Source organism: Rhinopithecus bieti, unplaced genomic scaffold (genome assembly GCF_001698545.2).
Source record: "Rhinopithecus bieti isolate Rb0 unplaced genomic scaffold, ASM169854v2 scaffold_31823, whole genome shotgun sequence".
Taxonomy (NCBI): domain Eukaryota; kingdom Metazoa; phylum Chordata; class Mammalia; order Primates; family Cercopithecidae; genus Rhinopithecus; species Rhinopithecus bieti.
Window position 1 is genome coordinate 616,004 of NW_016814121.1, and position 7,239 is coordinate 623,242.

The following is a 7,239-nucleotide window of genomic DNA, read 5'->3' on the forward strand; positions in this document are numbered from 1 at the left end:
ATAAAATAAAATAAATAAATAAAATAAAAAATAAAATAAAATAAATAAAAGACTTTAGTGTTCACTGTGGCTCATTTGCAAGATTTCCTGCAGGTAGGAACACGAACGATCCAGTGCAGGTCAAAACAAACCAGAGACGTGCATTTAGCAGAACCAGGTATTCAGCAGATCCGGCCCAGGAGGGCAGCAGGAGGTTTTGATGGGCACATGCTTATTGCATACTTGTCTGTGTAGTTTTTTCCAATCCAATGGGCTTTCTAGACTGGAATGTAAAGATAACAGCATTTCATGGGCAAAAAGGAGGGTGTTGCTCGGCCAGGCATGGTGGCTCACACCTGTAATCCCAGCACTTTGGGGAGGCCGAGGCAGGTGGATCACCTGGGATCAGGAGTTTGAGACCAGCCTGGGCAACATGGCCAAACCCCGTCTCTACTAAAAATACAAAAATTAGCCAGGCATGGTGGCCCATACCTGTGATCCTAGCACTTCGGGAGGCCAAGGTGGGAGGATTGCTTGAGGCCAGGAGTTCAAGACCAGCCTGGGCAAGACAGTCTCTACTAAACATAGAGTAAAATAAATTAGCCAGGTGTGGTGGTGCATGCCTGTAGTCCCAGCTATTCGGGAGGCTGAGGCAGGAGGATCCCTTGAGCCCAGGAGTTTGAGGCTGCAGTGAGTTCCAGCCTGGGCAATAGAGTCCCTGTCTCCAAAATAAACAAATAATAAAGAGGTGGCTCCATAATAATACTAATAAAAAAATAGAGGGGACTCTGGGAGTAGGTTCAGGTTCCAGCGGGGTCGGGGTGAGCCAGACAGATGGTGCACACTGGGATCCCACCTAGATCCGGGGTCACACAGCGGTCTGTGCACAGTAATCTCTCTGCCCCTCACACCTGAGTCAGCCTCCAGGCCTGTCCTAGGTAGGTCAGCTACGGGACCGAGTGCCTCAGTCCCACTGTGGACAAGGTCATCACCCACAGCTGCTGGGTTCTCCACCTCCCTGTGGCGGAGAGCACCCATCCAGGAGGCAGGCCCCACCTTGAGTGGTGAATCCTGATTGGTCCATGATGGTCTCATTCCCTGTGCCTGTGATAGGCTGAGGCATGTTCATGTGACCCAGTTCTGACCAATGAGATGAGGAAGTCTGTGCAGGGATTGGGGTTACCCCTGGAAAGGTTTTCTCAGGGACACCCTAGAGGCAACAGCTCCTTCCTTCACCGAGTTTCCTCTTGACTGCCCAGGACGCCCGGAGCCACTCCAGCCATTACAGTGGGGCTATGCTTCTGTGCCATGGTTAGTAGCCAAGCAGAAATTGATGACCTCATCAAGCCTTTAAGTTACTCAAGCCTGGAGCAGCCCAACCGATAAACTCTGATCACACAAAGTTCAAACTTCTTATTGGTTATGTCCCGGCTTTTTGTTGTTTGTAGCTCAAAGCATCCTTGCTGGCCAGGCGCAGTGGTTCATGCCTGTAATCTCAGCACTCTGGGAGGCCAAGGCGGGAGGATCACCTGAGGTCAGGAGTTCGAGACCGGCCTGAGCAACATGGTGAGACCCCCGTCTCCACTAAAAAATACAAAATTAGCTGGGCGTGGTGGCGGGTGCCCGTTATCCTAGCTCCTCCGGAGGCTGAGGCAGGAGAATTGCTTGAACCAGGGAGGTGGAGGTTGCAGTGAGCCAAGATTGCACCACTATACTCCAGCCTGGGTGACAAAGTGGGACTCCATCTCAAGCAAACAAACAAAAGCCACAAAGCATCCTTGTTGATAGCCCCTGGTTACATTTCATCTTCTTTTTTTTATTGTTTTTCAGAGACAGGTTCTCTGTCGCTCAGGCTGGAGTGCAGTGGCGCTATCATAGCTCACTGCAGCCTCAAATTCCCAGGCTCAAGTGATCCTCCCACTCAAACCTCCTGCGACAGGTGTGCACCACCATGCCTGGCTATTTTTTAAAAATTTATTTAAAAAAATTTTTTTTTATGGAGATGGGGTCTTGCTTTGTTGCCCAGGCTGGTCTCAATCTCCTAACTTCAAGGGATCCTCCCACCTCAGCCTCCCAAAGTGCTGGGATTATAGGCATGAGCCACTGAGCCTGGCCTCATCATTTTGAGTTAAGCCCATCCTACCAGAAGAAGAGTGAGCCCAATGTGCCCTCAGGGAAGCTGAAATGGAATCTAGAAGGATGCAAGGGGAAGAAAAGGGTAAGGCAAAAAGTAATACTCTAGGCAGAAAGAACAAAGGCCTGAAGGCTGGAGGCACCCTAGCGTGTGGCTGGAAGCTTCGAGGTGAGGCTGGAGAAACAGGTAAGGTGGGCCACAGAGGGCCCTCAGCTAGGTCACAGAGCCTCAGGGTTACCACAGAGGACAAGGGACACTCAGCGGACAGACTTGACTTCACCTACCCAGGGTCTTGCCTTCTGGTTTTATGCTGAGAATAAATAAGCTCGTTCCTCACCTAGTCCAGCCACACCCAGATGCTTCTCCAAAGGTCCTGGATGGAGGCTTGGTTCAGCAGACCTGGGACAGGGTCGCTGGGCTCTGCTTCTACCAGTTGTGATTCTGCCTTCTACAACGTCATCTCTTCCAGCCCCCAGGGCACTCCTATGAGACTCTGGCAAATACTTGGACTGAAATCTGGGTCACTCTGATGGTCAGAAATCCATCAAACAGACATTTACTAAGTGCCTACAAAGCAGGGTGCTAAGCACAGCGGGGACGGGACCTGGTTCAAATCCCAATTCTGTTTCTTTCCAGCCGTGCGGCCTTGCTGTTGTACTTCTCCAAAGCTAGTGTCTTCACCACTCTGCAAAATATGGCAAAGTCAACGGTAGCTCTCATCATCACTGGTAGGTACTGTGGTGATGGTGGTGGTGGGGAGGGGTGGATCAAATCACGCACAAAAAACCTGACGGTTTATAACCTAGGTAAGAGAAAAAGACAAGCCAATAACACGTTGTTAGGGGCAAAAGTTGAAAAATACGTAAGGTGCCTGGAAGGAAGTATCTGAGATAGGCTCTAAGATTCTAACGAAGTAGAATGTCTAAGCAGGTCGTGGTGGCTCTCGCCTGTAATCCCAGCACTTTGGGAGGCTGAGGTGGGCGGATCACAAGGTCAGGAGATCGAGACCATCCTGGTTAACACTGGGAAACCCCATCTCTACTAAAAATACAAAAAATTAGCCAGGCACCTGTAGTCTCAGCTACTAGGGAGGCTGAGGCAGGAGAATGGCGTGAACCCGGGAGGCGGAGCTTGCAGTGAGCAGAGATTGTACCACTGCACTCCAGCCTGGGCGACAGAGTGAGACTCCATCTCAAAAAAAAAAAGAAAAGAAAAGAAAAGAAAAAAATAAAGAAAAGGCCCACCAAGGCCAAGTAGGCGGGAATATAGAAAGGCCAGCATTTCAGTTCTGTGCTCCTAAGCCTTTCAGAATAGTGTGCTACAGACAGAAGGGCTGGACATAACCATTCAATGGGAGCATCTCTTGCAACCTGCAATAGGAAAAACTCGGAGCTTACGCAGAAAGGTGCAGGTTTGCACATTTAAATCCCGGGTCTATCACTTCTTATGTGACCTTGAGCAAGTCACTTAATCTTTTGTGTTCCTGGTTTGCAAAGCAGGTTTAATACCCAATACACAGAACACACCTGGGGGTCCTGGGGTCTAGATCCCCTCTTCTGACTAGTTCATTCCAAGTGTGAGCCACTGGCCCTTACGGCTTTTCCCCTTCAAAAGCCCTAAGGACCAAAGGCTCATGCCTGTAAGTTCATGCCTGTAACCTCTGAGAGGCTGAGGTGGGAGGATCATGTGAGGCCAGGAGTTCGAGGCCAGCCTGGGCAACACAGTGCGACTCCCATCGCTACAAGAAATTTAAAAATTAGCTGAGTGTGGTGGTGCGTACCCGCAGTCCCAGTTGCTTGGGAGGTCGAGGTTAGAGAATTGCTTGAGCCTAGGAGTTCGAGGCTGCAGTGAGCTATGATGGTGCCACTGTACTTCAGCCTGGGCAATAGAGTGAGACCTCATCTCTTAAAAAGAAACAAAAAGCTCTAAGATCTAGTGCCACCTCCTGCAGGTAGGCACCCAGCCTTCTAGGTACCCTGCTAGACCAGCCCTTCCCTGACTCCCCCCCTGCTGTAGAGTGATGGCCTCTTTCTTTCTCTTCCACCAGGCTCTAGAGCTTGGCAGAGGAAGGGGTAAGGCATCTTTGTATCCCTTGGACCCGGCCACACCCCCACACAGAGTGAATGTTTCCTAATGCCATTCCCTTTCCATAACTCCACTCCACGAGAGGGAAGAAGTGACTTAAGTCTGCTAAGGGGTGGAGGGAAAGGTTCAGGAAGGTTTCAGGGTGCTGTCATTAGCTCTTGAGGATTGAATAGAATTACTAGGGGTGGGTGGGGAGAATATTCCAGGCAGATGGGAGAGGTAAGATACAAAGCCACAGAGGTGTGTAGAGAACAATAAGGCAAATTGTGTATTTGCTGGGGGAGGGCTAAAGATGAGGATTCAAGGCCAGGAGCAGTAATCCTAGGATTTTGGGAGGTCGAGGTGGGAGGATCGCTTGAGCCCAGGAGTTGGAGGCTGCATTGGGCTATGATGGCGCCACTGTACTCCAGCCTGTACAACAGAGCAAGACTGTCTCTAAAAGAGAAAAATGAAAAATAAAAAAATAAAGATGAGGTTTCAGGATCTAGATCCCAAAGGGCCTCGAATGCCATGTCAATGATTTGATGCTATAGAATGTGACTGACAAAATTGTAAATGGGCTGGGCGCAGTGGCTCACGCCTGTAACCCCAGCACTTTGGGAGGTCGAGGTGAGTGGATCACCTGAGGTCGGGAGTTCGAGACCAGCCTGACCAACATGGAGAAGCCCCGTCTCTACACAAAATTAGACAGGCGTGGTGGCACGTGCCTGTAATCCCAGCTACTCGGGAGGCTGAGGCAGGAGAATCGCTTGAACTTGGGAGGTGGAAGCTGCAGTGAGCTGAGATCATGCCATCGCTCTCCAGCCCGGACAACAGCAAAACTGTCTCAAAAAAGAAAAAAAAAACAAAACAGTAAACAGGTGGCACAGGGACCCTCAGGGCATGCTATGCTAGTCTGGGCTAAACTTAGGTTTTGGAGAGGGAGGTGACAGAGCTATGGGTCAACACCCGGGGGCAGGTATTGCAGGAAGATTCTAGGGGCTTCTACCTGGATGGCTGATTACTGAAAACAGCTTCAATGCTATATATCCCTACTCTACGACCCATTCACACTTGCTAAAAAGCCATTTCCCACAATCATCCCACGTCATCCACACAGTTCTGCATCCACGAGTGGGCCAAGTAGTGCTATCTCTATTTTACAGACGGACAAAGTGTGAGCCAGAGGAGAGAGACTTCGCCTCAGCCATGCAGGCAGGGAGCTCTGGTCATGATCCAGAGCCACTATCTGGGCTCAGAGTGCTTGGGGTGGCTGGTCCTCAGGCATTTGACAAATGTTCCAGCACCTTTTGAGGCCAGACCAAGGAAACACAGAGATGGCCTTTGGCCTCTGAGTCATCTTGAAACTGGACTAGTCAGCTGGGTCACCTGGGCCTGGGACAGGACAGGCTGCTTTCTGCGGGAGGGAGGAAGGAGGATCCACTGAGAGGCAGGTTTTCTTGTGTTCAGAGGGCAGCAGAGGGGCTTGCCCCCAGAGACATGCCTATCCGTGAGTCCCCAAAGGGAACCCTGAGTTGGGGGTTGGAAGAAGTCCAGTCCCTCCACCAAGGGGAAGGGGCTGAGGGATCCCGCCCTTTGCTGCCTTTCTAAGCCCCCAAATGCCCCCTCCTTCCAGCACCCAGGCCCAGTGAACAGCCGCAGCCTGAGTCATCATCCTCATTTGAATGGTGGCCGAGAAATCAGCCAGGGGGCTGCCCAGGGCTGAGGGCCAAGGCTTGGAAAAACAAGGCTGTTCTGTTACCTCCAAGCCTTGGAACATCAAGCCCGGCTAGGGAGTGGGGGGCAGAGGGCAGGCAGAAGCAGGATCTGAAAGTGTCAACAGCCAGAGGGGTCTTTTGTGTGAGGGGTGGGGGCGCGGTTCAGAATCCGAGCTGTTGGCTTTTGTTTTCAAATGACCTGTTTAATCATTACCCTTTGCAATCAACGGGGAGCACAGGCTCCGTGGCAGGGTCTAGGCGAGGATTTCAAATCTCCATACCCTACTGAGCAGCCGGAGAAGAAAGTAAACAAGATACCACCGGCAGATCTGGCTCCATCTCGCAAACAATAGCCGGACTGAGCACCCGGCTCAGACACACACATCAAAGTGAGATTTCCAAGCAAGAACTTTCACAGGCAGATAACAGGCTCGGATGGAATTATTTCCCTGTGTCCCTTGAGCTCAGTGCCAAAGGGGGCAGCCTAAGGGGGCTGTCATTTTCACGCTAACCTTGACCTGTAATGTATTCATTCATTTTGCAGTGAGGGAGAGCCACCACCGCCCCAAACCGCGAAAAACCAACCAGTAACAACTTTATCATTCCTTTTTAACAGTCACAATGGTGGGCAAACGAGACTTAAGTTACAGCAGCTAGCTGGTACTCACACTCCCCTGGGCTCAGGCTCCTTCAACAACAACAAAATCCTAATGCAAGCACCCACCGGAACTCACAAAGTCAAACCTTTACCTGGCATAGGGAAAATCCGAGTGAGAGAGAGACAGTGAGAGAGTGTGTGTGTCTGTCACTGTGTGTGTTTCCCTCTTTTACCTTCCAAGGCCTTCAACTATTTTTCCCCCTGCAGCAACCAAGCCCAGCCTCAAGGCAGATGCATAAACACGCCTGCTCCTCCCCTTCCACGGTTGGGCAAAACATCCCCCACCCCTTTTCCAGGACCCCAAGGAGAAAGAATTACGTCCTCTGCAGCCCCTCCCTGGCCCTCGCCCAGCCCCCCTTCCCCCCAATTCCAGGCCGTCGGCGAACAAGCCTCGAAGGCACCTTGAGATAAACACCCACTAATGATTTTATGATTTTCTGCTCTGGGTAACCGCGCTCAGCGGAATCCCTCCCCCCGCCGTGGCGACGGGGGCCGGCCCAACTGAGGGATGAGGGGATGGGGCGTTAGTTTGTTTTTTCCACGGCCGCGTCCTCACACCTGTTTTTCATTCATTCATTCGTTCGTTCCTTCATCCATTCACGGATCCGTCACTGCAGCCGCCCCAGCCCCTCGGATTTCGGAGAGGGGCTGCGATGGGGAGGGGTGGGAGATAGGGGTGTACGACA

General features: G+C 51.4%; 1 protein-coding gene across 1 annotated transcript in view; it reads right to left on the reverse strand.

Moving 5' to 3' along the window:
* CASTOR2 (cytosolic arginine sensor for mTORC1 subunit 2) overlaps nt 1–6,786 on the reverse strand; it is a 69,186-nt gene extending 62,400 nt beyond the window's left edge. Inside the window, exon 1 of the mRNA XM_017849920.1 lies at nt 6,646–6,786. The gene's annotated coding sequence lies outside the window, so the exon portion shown is untranslated. The remainder of the gene's footprint in view (nt 1–6,645) is intronic.
* Between the last annotated feature and the right edge of the window lie 453 nt (nt 6,787–7,239).